This window comes from Arachis ipaensis, chromosome B5, assembly GCF_059453495.1.
Source record: "Arachis ipaensis isolate K30076 ecotype BB chromosome B5, ASM5945349v1, whole genome shotgun sequence".
Lineage (NCBI taxonomy): Eukaryota > Viridiplantae > Streptophyta > Magnoliopsida > Fabales > Fabaceae > Arachis > Arachis ipaensis.
In genome coordinates this window covers 70,001,266-70,020,000 of record NC_142440.1, presented here as the reverse complement: position 1 = coordinate 70,020,000, position 18,735 = coordinate 70,001,266, and the positions used below count along the sequence as shown (strand labels likewise).

At 39.1% G+C, this 18,735-nt stretch overlaps 1 pseudogene; it reads right to left on the bottom strand.

Annotated features, from left to right (window-relative positions):
• Positions 1-77: 77 nt before the first annotated feature.
• LOC148564559 (uncharacterized) overlaps positions 78-18,735 on the bottom strand; it is a 36,025-nt pseudogene continuing 17,367 nt past the window's right edge.

The following is an 18,735-nucleotide window of genomic DNA, read 5'->3' as shown; positions in this document are numbered from 1 at the left end:
TTCTGTGTTTGATATAGAGGTTGGTAGGAGTTGTTGTGTGGGTGTTGGTATAATCTTTGATTGGGTTATTGGTAAGTTTACTGGTTGGAATTGTGAGGTTTCTGGTCTTGGCTCTGATTTGGCTGGTTTCCCGACCCAAAGTTTTGATGGTTCATCCAACCAGGATTATATGTTTTGGAGTATGGATCGTAGGCTTGTCTCGCTGAAGTTCCAACATAATTGGCTTGCTCCCAATCATCTCCTTCCTCTGCATTCAACTCTTCTTGTGCTGGTGGTTGAGTATGGATTGCTGCAGCTTGATTCCTCTCCATCTGCTTAGTGAGGTCTGCCAATTGCTTAGTGATCATCTTATTTTGAGCTAGTATTGCATCCATGTGGTTCAGCTTCATCACTCCTCTATTGGTGCTTCTATCAGAGGCATAGAAATATTTATTATTGGCCACTGTTTCTATGATATCTATAGCCTCTTCAATTGTCTTTTTCTTGTTGAGAGAGCCTCCAGAAGAGTGAACTAAGGCCTTCTTTGACTCTTGTTTACAGACCTTCATAGGAAATGTGTAGCTATACCCATTCACTGAACATATCAGGAAGGCACTTTCTTGTCATCTCTTTGTATCTCTCCCATGCTTCATAGAGAGTTTCACTATCTTGTTGCCTGAATGTTTGCACCTTAGCCCTCAATCTGTTAACTCTTTGGGGAGGGTAAAACCTTGCCAAGAATTTGTTCACCACATCTTCCCAAGTTGTCAAACTCTCCTTAGGAAAGGACTCTAGCCATTTAGATGCTTTATCCCTTAGAGAGAAGGGAAACAAAAGCAATCTGTAGGTGTCAGGATGAACACCATTGGACTTCATAGTATCACATATTCTCAGGAAGGTAGTTAAATGTTGATTGGGGTCTTCTTGGGCACGTCCTCCAAATGAGCAGTTGTTTTGAAAAAGGGTGATGAGTTGAGGCTTTAACTCGAAGTTATTGGCATGAATGGTTGGTTTTAGGATACTGCTCCCACAATTCCCAGGATTGGGATTAATGTTGGAGCCTAGCACCCTTCTCTCCTATCCAACATGATTACCAGCACCTTCTCCAACATGGTTGTGAACTTTTTCCTCCATTGTAATATCCAGATCCTCTTCCAATTCCTCTTCTCCAGCAATTCCTTTACCTTTTGTTTCCCTCCTTAATCTAAGGAAGGTCCTCTTAGGTTCACTGTCAAAAGAAGTTGAGGTGTCTCCTCTTCTACCTGTCACACACTCAGCAAACACAGGCAAACAGCAGTGGAAATTCACTAAAAATTGTAGTTAGCTTGGTTAGTGAAATTGATCAAATAGTTAGTGAATTAGTGTGCTAAAAAGTAAAGAAATAAAGAAAAACAACTCAAATTGCAGAAGATAAAAGTAAACAGCTGAAATTGAAACTTAATTAACAAAAGAAAAGAAAAATGTTCAATCTAGTTATCCTCTAATTTAATCATTGTCAATACAAAATCAATCTCCGGCAACGGCACCATAAACTTGATGCACGAAAATCTGTCTCTCAACAAATTTTCACCGGCAAGTGCACCGGATTGTCGTCAAGTAAAAACTCACAATAGAGTGAGGTCGAATCCCACAGGGATTGATTAGTTGAGCAATTTTAATTGAAGGCGTGTTCTAGTTGAACTAAGCAGAATTGAATTGAGGATTGCAGAATGTAAATTGGTGGGAAACTTAAAGAGCAAGAAATGTAAATGACTGAATTTAAATTACAGAATGTAAAAAGCAGAAAGTAGATTGCAGGAAATTAAAGTGCAGAAACTTAAATTACAAGAAATTAAATGGGAGTGGGGTAATTGAGCATCAAAGTAAATAGCAGAATGTTAGAGAATGGGTGACATCAAACTGGGGATTCATTGGGCTTAGGAAATATTGCACTCTCCAGATCAAATCATGTTCATCTCTTCCTCAATCAATGCATTCGTTGATCTTGCTTGGCAATCTTAGGTGATTGGATCTCAATGTCTTGGATCACCAATCTCTCTAAGCTTGAACAATTGCCCAATGTCTTGATTTAATTGCTCATGGGAAGAGATGAAGTTTGGTCACTAATTATACCACACATTTTCATAGATCAAAGTATTGGTAGGATTACATGTCACTATATCCATCCAACCCCCATCCTAATCCGATGTGAGAAAGCATTTCTAGCAAGATTTCCTCATTCCTCTCTCAAGGTTAAGAGGAAATCTAATTATGAACAACTTCTTTGTCGAGATAATTGTTCAATTGAATGAAGATTGAAAGCTTTCTTGCAAAATCAAGAGAAAAGACAGATGAATAAGAATGAAAACTATTATTGATCCATTGAATTACAACAGAGCTTCCTAACCCAATGAAGAGGGTTTAGTTGTTCATAGCTCAATTCAAATCACAAGGAAAGGAAGGTGCAAAAAAAGTAAAAAGAAGTACAAAAGGAATTATTGCAGAGTTCTAATTCTAGATCCAGATCTCAATCTGTCTAAAAAGCTCCATCTAACTTAAACTCTCTGCTATTTACACACTTTCTTCAATTGGTCTTCAAGTCTTGGATGTGGGCCTTGGCTTTTTGTTGAAGCAAGTTAAAGTGGCTCTCAATGGTGTTGAGAATGGACGTTGGCCAATTAACGTTCATACTTTGCATGGTGCCCAATTACACTGCTGCTGGTAGTAACGTTGGTGATCAACGTTAGCAGTAAAATTTTGAGCCAAATGTTACTTGAAAGAGAATTAAGAAAGCTGCTAAGATTTGCCTCAACGCTGGTTCCCCAACGTTACGTCCAACGTTGCCTACTTGTGCGTATGCACGCTGCCTTGTGCGTGCGCACACCTTCTATTTTTCTACTTGTGCGTACGCACACTAGGTTTTCAGTACGCACACAAGGCATTTTTGGCAGCTCAATTTTAGAAATCCATCGTAGACGTTGGACCAAACGTTGGATTGCCAACATTTCCTCCAACGTTGCCCACTTGTGCCTATGCACGCTGTCTTGTGCGTGAGCACACTCTCAATTTTTCTTCTTGTGCGTATGCACACAATGCTGTGCGTACGCACACAAGGCAAACTTCCCAGCTCCAGTTTTGAAACTTCATCGCAAGCATTGGAGGTAACGTTGGTTTGGCAACGTTCCCTCCAACGTTGGTTTACTCACGCGTGCGCGTCGCTGCTAATTTCTCCAACTCCAGGATTGAACTCTTTATCGTAAGCATTGAAGGTAACGTTGGTTTGGCAACGTTTCCTCCAACGTTGGCTTTGTCACGCGTGCGCATGGATTATCAAAATTTCACGGTTCACGCGTGCGCGTCGCCCACGTGTACGTGTCTCAGCCAAATTTTCCAATTCCAGAAAGCAAACTGTACCGAACACGTTGGAGGTAACGTTGGTTTACCAACGCTCGCTCCAACGTTGGCACTAGAACTTGCAGAACGTTGCCAGCAACATTGGTGAGCCAACTTTGGCCACCAACATTGCATTGCCCTTTCCTCCAACGTTTGAGGCAACGTTGGTAAGCAATACATGCATCAAAGCTTTGCTAGATTCACAAGAGTTTACATCCTTATTAACACACAAGTAAATATAGCATAAATTTAATGAAAGTGCATCAATTTAACCATATTTGAATGAATCAAGGTATGCATGAATCTTTCATCCAAACAATTACTTATTGCTCAAGAAAGTTCATAAAAGCTAATAAAAACAAAGAAAAAGGCTAGTGAAACTAGCCTAAGATGCCTTGGCATCACACTCCCTCAAAGCTCAAGGCTCTGAGCATCAATGATTAGAGAGTAAAGAAAAGAAACAAATGAGCCAAAAGAGTCCTCTAATTAAATGCTTGTAGTGCTTATGTATCAAGTGGTAATACTTTAAAACAGAGTTTTGAGAGTCGTAGCTTTCAACACATGGTGCAAAGCACCCAAAAAGCTAAGATAAGAAAAGAATGAAAAGCTTGCTTCAAAGAAGGAAGATAAAGAAAAAGATTTCATAAAATGAGCTAGATAGAAGCATCAATTATTTGAATGTCTTTTGTGATTGTAGCACGCATAAGAAACTAGCCAACCATGAACATAAAAATTGCTACTCTTCTCACCTTGATTTGTCAAACTTTATTGCATGATTCTTTCTTTGTTTGAGGATGATGAGCGGATAATTTATACGCTTTTTGGCATTGTTTTTAGTATGTTTTAGTTAGTTTTTATTATATTTTTATTAGTTTCTAAATAAAAATCACATTTCTGGACTTTACTATGAGTTTGTGTGTTTTTCTATGATTTTAGGTATTTTCTGGCTGAAATTGAGGCACCTGAGCAAAAATCTGATTCAGAGGCTGAAAAAGGACTGTAGATGCTGTTAGATTCTGACCTCCCTGCACTCGAAGTAGATTTTCTGGAGCTACAGAAGCCCAATTGGCGCGCTTTTAATTGCGTTCGAAAGTAGACATCCTGGGCTTTCCAGCAATATATAATAGTCCATACTTTGCCCAAGATTTGATGGCCCAAACTGGCGTTCCAAGTCAGCATAAAAATTCTAGCGTCAAAACGCCAGAACTGGCACAAAAGCTGGTGTTTAACTCCAAGAAAAGTCTCTACATGTGAAAGCTTCAATGCTCAGCCCAAGCACACACCAAGTGGGCCTAGAAGAAGATTTTTGCATTAATTACTTATTTCTGTAAACCCTAGGCTACTAGTATTATAAATAGGACCTCTTGCTATTGTATTTTCATACCTTTACACACTTTTCATATACCTTTTGATCTCTATGTTCACGTTTGGGGGGCTGGCCATTCGGCCATGCCTAGACCCTTTTGTTCTTATGTATTTTCAACGGTAGAGTTTCTACACACCATAGATTAAGGTGTGGAGCTCTGCTGTTCTTCATGAATTAATGCAATTACTACTGTTTTTCTATTCAATTCACACTACTTCTTCTCCAAGATATACTCTCGTACTTAATTTATTTAAGTCAGAATGAAGGGGTGACCCGTGACAATCACCCAATCTTCGTTACTCGCTTAACCAAGGTCGCGTGCCTGACAACCACAAAGCGATCTACATGATGTTCAACGTAGTCATTGGACGATAGTTGGAGTATACTCTCTTGGGTTTCTAATCTAAGATTAGAACCTTCGTGGTAAATGCTAGAATTATTGGTGGTCATTCTTGAGATCCGGAAAGTCTAAACCTTGTCTGTGGTATTCCGAGTAGGATCTGGAAAGGGATGACTGTGACGAGCTTCAAACTCGCGAGTGTTGGGCGTAGTGACAGACGCAAAAGGATCAATAGATCCTATTCCAACATGATCGAGAACCGACAGATGATTAGCCGTGTGGTGACAGTGCATTCGGACCATTTTCACTGAGAGGACGGGAAGTAGCCATTGACAACGGTGATGCCCAGCATAAAGCTTGCCATGGAAAGGAGTATGAATGATTGGATGAAGGCAATAGGAAAGCAGAAGTTTAGGAGGAACAAAGTATCTTCATACGCTTATCTGAAATTCTCACCAATGAATTACATAAGTATCTCTATCCTATTTTATGTTTTATTCATCTTTTAATTATCAATCCTCCATAACCATTTGAATCCGCCTGACTGAGATTTACAAGATGACCATAGCTTGCTTCAAGCCGACAATCTCAGTGGGATCGACCCTTACTCACGTAAGGTTTATTACTTGGATGACCCAGTACACTTGCTGGTTAGTTGTGCGGAGTTGTGATAAAGAGTTGAGATTACAATTGTGCGTACCAAGTTGTTGGCGCCATTGATGATTACAATTTTGTGCACCAAGTTTTTGGCGCCATTGCCGGGGATTGTTCGGGTTTGGACAACTGACGGTTCATCTTGTTGCTTAGATTAGGTAATTTTATTTTATGTTTAAGCTTTTTACTTTTTATTTTCGAAAAAATTTTCAAAAATATAAAAAAAAATTTTCTATTCTGTTCTTCAGAGTTTTTAAGAATGAATTCTAGAGTTTCATGATGATCTGTTGAAGCCTGGCTGGCTGTGAAGCCATGTCTAATCTTTTGGACCGAAGTTTCAACTTATCATCACAAGAGCTTGATGATTTCTATCAATCTTGTTGTTGAAAGTAATGATCTGCTAAAGCTTGGCTGGCCATTGGCCATGTCTAGTGTTTTGGACCGGAGCTTTCACTGAAAGCTTGGCTGGCTAGTAAGCCATGTCTAATTCCTGGACCGGAGTTTTAGACTAACATTGCATGATTCCTGGAATTCTCATTAAAAATTTTGAATCTTTTTATTTTCTTTTCCATATAATTTTTGAAAAATCACAAAAAAAATTTATAAAATCTTAAAATAAAAAATATTTTATGTTTCTTGTTTGAGTTTAGTGTCTACTTTTAAGTTTGGTGTCAATTGCATGTCTTTATTCTTCTAATTTTCGAAAATTACATGCATTATGTTCTTCATTGATCTTCAAGTTATTCTTGATAATTTTCTTGCTCTGATCTTTAAATTCTCTTGTTTTGTGTGTTTTGTTGTTTCTCATATGCATTCTCAATTTGTTAGTGTCTCTAATATGAAAATTTCTAAGTTTGGTGCCTTGCATGCATTGTTTGTTTGATTTTAGTTTTCATGATTAGTGCATTTTGACTATTTCTCATCATTAAAAATTAAAATTTTTTTTTCAAAATTATGTCTTTTCAAGTTAATAATACAGAGAATTGAAGATTTAGAACATACAGCAGAAGAACTACAGAGAAAAAAACTGGGCGTTCAAAACGCCCAGTGAGGAAGGAAAACTGGCGTTTAAACGCCAGCCAGGGTACCTGGCTGGGCGTTAAACGCCCAAAAAGGTAGTATTTTGGGCGTTAAACGCCAGGATGGCACAAGAGGGAAGATTTTATTTTTTAAATCAAATCTTTTTCAAATTTTCATAATTTTTCAAAATCAAATCTATTTCAAATCATATCTTTTCAATCATATATTTTCAAAATCAAATCCTTTCCATTTTTTCTAGTATTTTCGAAAATCCTTGCTACAATTAATGATTTAATTCAAAATTTTCAAGTTGTTACTTGCCTATTAAGAAAGGATCAAATTTTAAATTCTAGAATATCTTCTAATTTCTTGTAGTCAAGTAATCAACTTTAATTTTAAAACTTTCTTTTTTTTTAATTTGATTTTCAATCATATCTTCTCAATCATATCTTCTTAATCACATCTGTTTCAAAATAATTTTCAATCATATCTTTTTGATTTCTAATTTTAAAATCTTTTTCAAAATCAATTAACAATTACCTCAATTTCAATTTTTGAAAATCATCAACCATTTTTTTTAAATTTCTTATTTCAAAATCTTTTTAATTTGTTTTCGAAAATTCTTTCCATCTTCTCACATCCTTCTATTTAAGGACTAAGATTCCTCCACTATTAGCAATTCAGACTCTCTCTCTATAAGTTCGAATTGTCTCCTCTCTACCTCCTCAAGGAATTTCTATACTGTAACATAGAGGATTCCATACTGTAACACTCTTCTTTTCCTCTGACACCTCAAGGAATCTCTATACTGTAACATAGAGGATTCCATACTTTCTTCTTCTCTCTCTTTCATATGAGCAGGAGTAAGGACAAAGACATTCTTGTTGAGGCTGATCCTGAACCTGAAAGGACCTTGAAGAGAAAGCTAAGAGAAGCTAAAGTACAACTCTCGGTAGAGGATCTAACAGAGCTTTTCAAACAAGAAGAAGCCATGGCAGCCAAAAACAACAACAATGCCAACAATGTAAGGAAGGTGCTTGGTGACTTTACTGCACCTGCATCTCAATCCCTGCCATTGGAGCAAACAACTTGAGCTTAAGCCTCAATTAGTTTCTCTAATGCAATAGAATTGCAAGTTTCATAGACTTCCATTAGAAGATCATCATCAGTTCTTAGCTGAATTCTTGTAAATCTGTGATACTGTTAAAATAAATGGGGTTGACCCTGAGGTCTACAGACTTATGCTCTTCCCTTTTGCTGTAAGAGACAGAGCTAGGACATGGTTGGACTCACAACCTAAAGAAAGCCTAAACTCTTGGGAAAAGCTGGTCAATGCCTTTTTGGCAAAGTTCTTTCCACCTCAAAAATTGATTAAGCTTAGAGTGGATGTCCAAACCTTCAGACAGAAGGAAGGTGAATCCCTCTATGAAGCTTGAGAAAGATACAAGCAATTGATCAGAAGGTGTCCTTCTGACATGCTTTCAGAATGGAGCATCATAGGTATCTTCTATGATGGTCTGTCTGAACTATTAAAGATGTCATTGGACAGCTCTGCTGGAGGATCTCTTCATCTAAAGAAGACGCCTGCAGAAGCTCAGGAACTCATTGAAATGGTTGCAAATAACCAATTCATGTACACTTCTGAAAGGAATCCTGGGAATAATGGGACAAATCAGAAGAAAGTAGTTCTTGAGATTGATACTCTGAATGCCATATTGGCTCAGAACAAAATATTGACTCAGCAAGTCAATATGATTTCTCAGAGTCTGTCTGGCATGCAAGCAGCAACAGGCAGTACCAAAGAAGCTTCATCTGAAGAAGAAGCTTATGATCCTGAGAATCCAGCAATGGAAGAGGTGAATTACATGGGAGAACCCTATGGAAATACCTATAACCCTTCATGGAGAAATCATCCAAATCTCTCATGGAAGGACCAACAGAGGCCTCAACAAGGCTTCAACAATAGTAATGGTGGAAGAAATAGGTTTAGCAATAGCAAACCTTTTCCATCATCTTCTCAGCAACAGACAGAGAATTCCAAGCAGAGCCACTCTGACTTAGCAACTGTAGTCTCTGATCTAATCAAAACCACTCAAAGTTTCATGAATGAAACAAGATCCTCCATTAGAAATTTGGAGGCACAAGTGGGTTAGCTAAGTAAGAAAATTACTGAACTCCCTCCTAGTACTCTCCCAAGCAATACAGAACAGAATCCAAAAAGAGAGTGCAAGGCCATCAACATTACCCACTCGGCTGAACTTGGAGAGGAGGAAGAGGCAGTGATTTCCACTGAGGAAGACCTCAATGGACGTCCACTTGCTTCCAAGGAGTTCCCTAATGAGGAACCATGGGAATCTGAGGCTCATATAGAGACCATAGAGATTCCATTAAATTTCCTTCTGTCATTCATGAGCTCTGATGAGTATTCTTCCTCTGAAGAGGATGAAGATATTACTGAAGAGCAAGTTGCTAAGTACCTTGGAGCAATCATGAAGTTAAATGCCAAGTTATTTGGTAATGAGACTTGGGAGGATGAACCCCCCTTGCTCACCAAAGAACTGGATGACTTGACTAAGCAGAGATTACCTCAGAAGAGATAGGATCCTGGAAAGTTCTTAATACCTTGTACCATAGGCACCATGACCTTTGAGAAGGCTCTGTGTGACCTAGGGTCAAGCATAAACCTCATGCCTCTCTCTATAATGGAGAAGCTAGGGATCCTTGAGGTACAAGCTGCAAGAATCTCACTAGAGATGGCAGGCAATTCAAGAAAATAGGCTTATGGACTTATAGAGGATGTCTTGGTAAAGGTTGAAGGCCACTACATCCCTGCTGATTTCATAATCCTAGACACTAGAAAGTGTATGGATGAATCCATCATCCTTGGCAGACCCTTCCTAGCCACAGTAAAAGCTGTAATTGATGTTGACAGAGGAGAATTGGTCCTTCAAGTGAATGAGGACTCCCTTGTGTTTAAAGCTCAAGGATCTCCCTCTATAGTCATGCAGAGGAAGCATGAAAAGCTTCTCTCAATACAGAGTCAAACAAAACCCCACATTCAAACTCTAAGTTTGGTGTTGGGAGGCCATAACCAAACTCTAAGTTTGGTGTTGAGAGGCCCCAACCTTGCTCTGATTATCTGTGAGGCTCTATGAGAGCCCACTGTCAAGCTATTGACATTAAAGAAGCACTTGTTGGGAGGCAACCCAATTCTATTATATCTATTTATTTTCATTTGTTATTTTATGTTTTCTGTAGGTTGATGATCATGTGAAGTCACAAAAACAACTGAAAAAGTAAAAACAGAATGAAAAACAGTATTAAAAATAGCACACCCTGGAGGAAAAACTTACTGGCGTTTAGGGTTTAGGAAACCCTAAACGCCAGTAAGGGTAGCAGAATGGGCATTAAACGCCCAGTCTGGCACCATTATGGGTGTTTAACGCCAGAAATGGGCACCAGACTGGCGTTTAACGCCAGAAATGGGCACAGAGCTGGCGTTTAAATGCCAGAAAGGGGAGAAAAGCTATCGTTAAACGCCAAAAATGGGCAGCAAGCTGGCGTTTAACGCCAGGATTGGCAATCAAAGGGGCGTTTACACGCCAACATGGTGCAGCGATGAGAAATCCTTGACACCTCAGGATCTGTGGACCCCACAGGATCCCCACCTACCTCATCTCTCTCTCTTTTCTTCACACTTTCCCCAAATACCATTCACCAATCACCTCAATACCTCTTCTCCAAAAACCCCTCACCTATCAAATCCTACCCTCTTCTCCATAATCTCTTCACCAATCCACATCCATCATAAAACCCCACCTACCTCACCATTCAAATTCAAACCACTTTCCCTCCCAAACCCACCCATACATGGCTGAACCCTACCCCTCTCTCCACTCCTATATAAACCTATCTTCACTCCTTCATTTTCACACAACATAAACACTCCTTCTCCCCCTTGGCCGAACCACTAAACCCCCCTCCATCTCCTCTATTTCTTTTCTTCTACTCTCTTCTTTCTTCTTTTGCTCGAGGACGAGCAAACTTTCTAAGTTTGGTGTGGTAAAAGCATTGCTTTTTGTTTTTATATAACCATTTATGGCACCAAAGGCCGGAGAAACCTCTAGAAAGAGGAAAGGGAAGGTAAAAGCATCCACCTCCGAGTCATGAGAGATGGAGAGATTCATCTCAAGAGTGCATCAAGACCACTTCTATGAAATTGTGGCCAAGAAGAAGGTGATCCCCGAGGTCCCTTTCAAGCTAAAAAAGGGTGAATATCCAGAGATCCGACATGAGATTCGAAGAAGAGGTTGGGAAATTCTCACCAACCCCATTCAACAAGTCGGGATCTTAATGGTTCAAAAGTTCTATGCCAATGCATGGATCACCAAGAACCATGATCAAAGTGTGAACCAGGACCCAAGGAATTGGCTCACAATGGTTCGGGGGAAATACTTAGATTTCAGTCCGGAAAATGTAAGGTTGGCATTCAACTTGCCTATGATGCAAGGAGATGTACGCTCCTACACTAGAAGAGTCAACATTGATCAAAGGTTGGACCAAGTCCTCATAGACATTTGTGAAGAGGGCGCTCAATGGAAAAGAGATTCAAGAGGAAAGCTAGTTCATCTAAGAAGGCATGACCTCAAGCCCGTGGCTAGGGGATGGTTGGAGTTCATCCAATGCTCAATCATTCCTACTAGCAACCGGTCTGAAGTTACTATAGACCGGGCTATCATGATCCATAGCATCATGTTTGGAGAGGAAGTAGAAGCTCATGAGGTCATATCCCTAGAACTCTACAAGGTGGCGGACAAGTCCTCTACTTTGGCAAGGTTAGCCTTTCCTCACCTCATTTGTCACCACTATAATTCATTTGGAATTGACATAGAGGAAGACATCCTCATTGATGAGGACAAGCCCATCACTAAGAAAAAGGATGGAGCAAACAAGAGATCCCACTCATTGGCAAGAGCATGAGGAAATTCCTCATCACGAAATCCCTAAGATGCCTCAAGGGATGCACTTTCCTTCATAAAATTATTGGGAGCAAATTAACACCTCCCTAGGAGAATTGAGTTCCAATATGGGACAACTAAGGGTGGAGCACCAAGAGCATTCTATCCTCCTCCATGAAATTAGAGAAGACCAAAGAGTCATGAGGGAGGAGCAACAAAGGCAAGGAAGAGATATTGAGGAGCTCAAACACTCCATAAGATCTTCAAGAGGAAGAACAAGCCGCCATCACTAAGGTGGACCCGTTCTTTAATTTCCTTGTTCTTTATTTTTCTGTTTTTTGTTTATTATACTTTATGTTTTATTTATGTTTGTGTCTTTATTACATGATCATTAGTGTCTTAATGTCTATGTCTTAAAGCTATGAATGTCCTATGAATCCATCACCTCTCTTAAAAAAATGTTTTATGAAAAAGAAAAAGAAGTGCATGAATTTCAAATTTTAAAACAGATTAATTATTTTGATGTGGTGGCAATACTCTTTATTTTTCTGAATGAATGCTTGAACAATGCATATTTTTGAATTTGTTGTCCATGAATGTTAAAATTGTTGGCTCTTGAAAGAATAATGGAAAAGGAGAAATGTTATTGATAATCTGAAAAATCATAAAAATGATTCTTGAAGCAAGAAAAAGCAGTGAAAAGCTTGCAAAAAAAAAAAAGAGAGAGAGAGAAAAAGAAAGAAAAGGAAAAAGCAAGCAGAAAAAGCCAATAGCCCTTTAAACCAAAAGGCAAGGGTGAAATAAAAAGGATCCAAGGCTTTGAGCATCAGTGGATAGGAGGGCCCACAGGAATAAAATTCTGGCCTAAGCGGCTAAACCAAGCTGTCTGATGAGACGCAGAAGCTGGTGAATTAAAAATTATTAAAATAGTTACGTTGCAAGTATAGTTCTTAACTCACCGAAAATCCGCCTATCAATTTAGAAATATGTCACAGAGAATTAAATTAAAAATTACTGGGAGTTTTAAGTCCCAGGTCGTCTCCCAACGAGTTGCAGAAAAGTGTGCTATCTTATTAATCAGATGTTCCAAGAAGTTGAGCTAAGTAAATTGGAATGTAAATTGAGGAAAGTTAAATAATATGAATAAAAGCCTTGACTGGGAGTTGATTGGTTGGAATTTCTATTATTGGTGGAGTGATTGTAAGGTTCATTTATAATTAATGGTTGTTCTGTTTGGTTATCCTTTACTAAGTAAGGGAAAGTCAAACAAGCTGGAATGCCAGATCTGTTCACAAGTTGCAACCCACTTGGTTCAAAGGGATTGGCGTTGGTGACAGGATAGCAATCCAACATTTAACCCAATTACAAATTTCTCTTTAATCCTTCCAACTCAAGAGTTCCTTTTAATCAACTCCCCATCAAGTAAGGAAACTACTCACGCATTGTAAATAAGAAATCCATAGCATATGAAAGGGAATTAAAAGAAGACATGATTATTGGAATTGAAATTAGATTAAAAAGAAATAATCCTTGCATTAAATAATCATAAAAGTATTCAAATAACAAAATTGAACAAAACAAGGAACATGGAAGAATAAAACCAAGTTGAGAAAACGAACTAGAATGACGAAGTCTTGATGAGGGAATAACTCTTCTCAATGTTCCAATGCTAAGACCAATTGAAAATTAAAATTCTAAAACCTAGAGAGAAAAACCTAAGAGAGTAAAAACTAGATCTCCCACTGTCTCTGAATGAATCTGTTATTTATTTCTGCATGTTCTCTGACTCTAGTCTGCTGTTTCGGGCCGAAAACTGGGTCGAAATAGGACCCAAAATCGCCCCCAACGAATTCTGCAGATTATGCAGATCGCACATGTCACGCGATTCCGTCATCCATGCGGACGCGTCATTCGCGCTTTTCCTCGCCACGCGTTCGCGTCGTCCACGCTACCGCGTCGCCAGAACTTTTCCAATTCGCGCGGCCGCGTGAGCCATGCGGCCGCGTCATTTGCTCTCCTTCGCGCGGTCGCGTGAGCCATGCGACCGTGTCACTTCTCGCTGGTTATCTCCTCAAATTCTTGTGTTTCTTCCATTTTTGCTAGCTTCCTTTCCAATCTCCAACTCATTCATGCCCTATAAAGTCTGAAACACTTAACACACAGATCACAGCATCGAATGGAATAAAGGAGAATTAAAAATAAATAATTAAAGTCTCTAGGAAGCAGTTTTCAAACATGTAATAAATTCAGGAAGGAAATTTAAATGCATGCTAAGTGGTTTATCACTGTTTCTAACCATGTGCTTGTGGCGTGAAGGTGTCAAGTGAAAAGCTTGAGACTGAGCGGTTAAAGTCATGGTCCAAAGTAAAAAGAGTGTGCTTAAGAGCTCTGGACACCTCTAATTAGGGACCCTAGCAAAGCTAAGTCACAATCTGAAAAGGTTCACCCAGTTATGTGTCTGTGGCATTTATGTATCCGGTGATAATATTGAAAAACAAACTGCTTAGGGTCACGGCCAAGACTGATAAAGTAACTCTGTTCAAGAATCAACATACTGAACTAGGAGAATCAATAACACTATCTGAATTCTGAGTTCCAATAGATGCCAATCATTATGAACTTCAAGGGATAAAGTGAGATGCCAAAATTGTTCGGAAGCAAAAAGCTAATAGCCCCGCTCATCTAATTAAGACTGATCTTTATAGATGTTTTCGGAATTCATTGTATATTCTCTTCTTTTTATCCTACTTTGTTTTTGGTTGCTTGGGGACAAGCAACAATTTAAGTTTGGTGTTGTGATGAGCAGATAATTTATACGCTTTTTGGCATTGTTTTTAGTATGTTTTAGTTAGTTTTTATTATATTTTTATTAGTTTCTAAATAAAAATCACATTTTTGGACTTTACTATGAGTTTGTGTGTTTTTCTGTGATTTCAGGTATTTTCGGGATGAAATTGAGGGACCTGAGCAAAAATCCGGAGCTACAGAAGCCCAATTGGCGCGCTCTTAATTGCGTTGGAAAGTAGACATCCTGGGCTTTCCAGCAGTATATAATAGTCCATACTTTGCCCAAGATTTGACGGCCAAAACCGGCGCTCCAAGTCAGCATAAAAATTCTGGCGTCAAAATGCCTGGAGTTAAACGCCCAAACTAGCACAAAAGCTGGCGTTTAACTCCAAGAAAAGTCTCTACATGTGAAAGCTTCAATGCTCAGCCCAAGCACACACCAAGTGGGCCCAGAAGAAGATTTCTGCATTAATTACTTATTTCTGTAAACCCTAGGCTACTAGTATTATAAATAGGACCTCTTGCATTGTATTTTCATACCTTTACACACTTTTCATATACCTTTTGATCTCTATGTTCACGTTTGGGGGGCTGGCCATTCGGCCATGCCTAGACCCTTTTGTTCTTATGTATTGGAGTTTCTACACACCATAGATTAAGGTGTGGAGCTCTGCTGTTCTTCATGAATTAATGCAATTACTACTGTTTTTCTATTCAATTCACGCCTACTTCTTCTCCAAGATATACTCTCGTACTTAATTCAGTTTAGTCAGAATGAAGGGGTGACCTGTGACAATCACCCAATCTTCTTTACTCGCTTAACCAAGGTCGCGTGCCTGACAACCACAAAGCGATCTACATGATGTTCAATGTAGTCATTGGATGGCAGCTGGAGTATACTCTCTTGGGTTTCTAATCTAAGATTAGAACCTTCGTGGTAAAGGCTAGAATGATTGGCGGTCATTCATGAGATTCGGAAAGTCTAAACCTTGTCTGTGGTATTCCGAGTAGGATCTGGGAAGGGATGACTGTGACGATCTTCAAACTCGCGAGTGTTGGGCATAGTGATAGACGTAAAAGGATCAATGGATCCTATTCCAACATGATCGAGAACCGACAGATGATTAGTCGTGCGGTGACAACGTATTTGGACCATTTTCACTGAGAGGACGGGAAGTAGCCATTGACAACAGTGATGCCCAACATAAAGCTTGCCATGGAAAGGAGTATGAATGATTGGATGAAGGCAATCGGAAAGCAGAAGTTTAGGAGGAACAAAGCATCTTCATACGCTTATCTGAAATTCTCACCAATGAATTACATAAGTATCTCTATCCTATTTTATGTTTTATTCATCTTTTAATTATCAATCCTCCATAACCATTTCAATCTTCCTGACTGAGATTTACAAGATGACCATAGCTTGCTTCAAGCCGACAATCTCCGTGGGATCGACCCTTACTCACGTAAGGTTTATTACTTGGACGACCCAGTACACTTGCTGGTTAGTTGTGCGGAGTTGTGATAAAGAGTTGAGATTACAATTGTGCGTACCAAGTTGTTGGCGCCATTGATGATCATAATTTCGTGCACCAGAGGACAAGTAAAGTTTCAGTTTGGTGTTGTGATGACTACGCATCATTTTATGTTTTTCTATGCTTTTTCACCTTTAATTTTCACTAATCATACTTAATTATTGAATACTTTTGTGCTTAAATAATAGATTACTTTCAATTCTTTGATTTGGTTTGAATTTGTAGAAATTGGTGGAAAAGGAAGTAAAAGGCACAAAACAAGCATGAAAGAAGAAAGGAGCTTAAGGACTCTGAAACAGAGAAGAAAAGCTTCAAGGAAAAGTGCCTTTGGCGCAACGCTTTTCTCAAGAACGCTTTGCATTACTAGAAGAGCGCCTTTGGTGCTACGTTTTTGCAAGAGCGCCTGCAATAGAAGTTGGAAAATTCCACTAGCAACGCGTACGCGTGAAAGTGAAAATTTAGCTGGTGTCACGTGCACGCGAAAGTGATATTTTTGGAAGATCACACGCACGCATGGGTGACGCGTACGCGTGGAAGAGTGCCTTTGACACTAACGCTACACCTTTGACACCAATGCTGAGGGTGACGCGTACGCATGACAAGGGCCAAAAATAGTGATGACGCGTACGCGTGGGTGACGCGTACGCGTGGTGCACGAGCGCTACGCTTTCCTGAGAAACGATACGCCAGCCAGAGAGCATCATTCTAGTTCAATTAATCTCATTCCAAGTCCACTCTAAATTTAAGCAAGCAAGCCAACAATTGTCAGCCAATCAAGGCCACAAGAATCATCTAGAATAGTTAATTTTCATTTGATTGTAGTTTGTTTTCACTTTTATTTCAATTTATAATTTAGGAAAGCCTATATAAAGGCCTTAGTTTCATAGAATAAAGAGGCGGGACACAATTGGAAGAGGGGTCTTCGGACTCCCTCTTCTTACCCACACTTCTCTCCTCTTCCACTTTCTTACTTGTAAATAATTTAGTTATGAATCACTAACTTTTTTCATTGGGAAAGAGAGCTCTATTGCTATTTGATGGATTGATTATTTTTATTCTTCTTCTTCTATTCATCTCTCTTTGATTTACTAGAAAGAATTTCGTTCTTCATTCTAGCATTCAATTATCTTGGAAAAGATATTTAGTGCAATTGGGTTTTATGGAAACCTTAGAAGAGGAAACATAAAACCATGCTTAAAATTCTTTCTCACACTTGAATAGATTTGGGTTTTGATTGGATATTGTGACATTTAACTTTCCATTATTTGGGTCTAGGAAAGTGTGTGGTATAATCAGGGAACAAGCTTCATCTCTTTTCATGAGTGATGATTGTGCATCATGTTATGTTTTTCTATGCTTTTTCATATCAAAATTTTATTCATTATGCTGAATTATTCAGTGTTTTTGTGCTTAAATCATATATTACTTTCATCTCTTGGATTTTGATCTATTTTGTAGAAAATGATGGAAAAAGAAGAAAAAAGCACAAATTAAACTCAAAAGAAGAAAAAGAAGAATTTTTGGATACACTATGAAGCTTAAGCATGTTTCTGAACCTTAGGCCACGCTTTTAAAAGCGTGGCCCATGATTAAATCAAGGAAGCTTGACGCTCCATTTTCTCAAAGAGCGCTCTGTGTTTGGGTGCGTACGCATGACCCAGTGTGTGTACGCACAAGAGGAGCTATGTTCTTCACCCAAGAGTGCTACGTTCTTCACCCAGAGCGCCTGTGATAGCGGAGTGGAAAAATTTGGCTGGTGACACGTACACGTCGGAGTGACATTTTTGAAGGAGCATGCGAACGTGTGGATGAAGCGGCAGCGTGAAAGTATCATTTTTTAAGGGCCACTTATACGTGTGGGTGACGCGTACGCGTGGAAGAGCACTCTTGGCGCGAACGCTACGCTCTCCTGGAGAGCGCTGAAGGCGAGCGTGTGCGTGGATAATGCGTACGCGTCATAAGTGCCAAAATTTTGAACGACCCGTAAGCGTGGATGACGCGTACGCGTCATAAGTGCCAAAATGCTGAATGACGCGTATGCGTGGATGATGCGTACGCGTGGGTGCAAGAGCGCTACGCTTTCCTAAAAAATGCTACACTCGCCCGAAAGCCTCATTTTTGCTCAATTAACTTCACTCAAAGTTCACTTAAACCTCAAGCAAGTAGAGCCCATTAACATTACTCAATCAAAGGCACTAGAAGCATCTAGAATAGGAATTTTCATTTAATTGTAATTTACTTTTTATTTTAGTTTGTATTTTAGGAAAGCCTATATAAAGGCCTTATTTTCATAGAATTTGAGCCAGGAATAATGGAGAATTGAAGGAAGGGGGAGAGAGTGAAGACCAATTTGAAATTCTGTGAATTGGCACTCCAAGGGGAGTGGGTCTTCAGACCCTTCCCCTTCATACACTCTTCTCCCTTTTCTCCTCTTTCTTCCCTAGTAGTAGTTTAGTTCCTAAATTGTACTTTTCATTTATGAATCTCAAATTTTCAATTTCTATTTTGAATTCTTATTCTTTATTTTCATGCACTTTAATTTCATATAATTTAGTTTTTATTTGAGAGCAATGACCACTTAATTCCCTCTGCATTTGGGAAAGGAGCTCTGTTTCAATTTTGATTGAATTGATGTTTATCTCTTCTTCTCTTCTTCGTTATATCTTCATACTTGGATATCTATTAGAATCCTTGTAAGAGGATTTTTCTCTTCAAAGATATTTG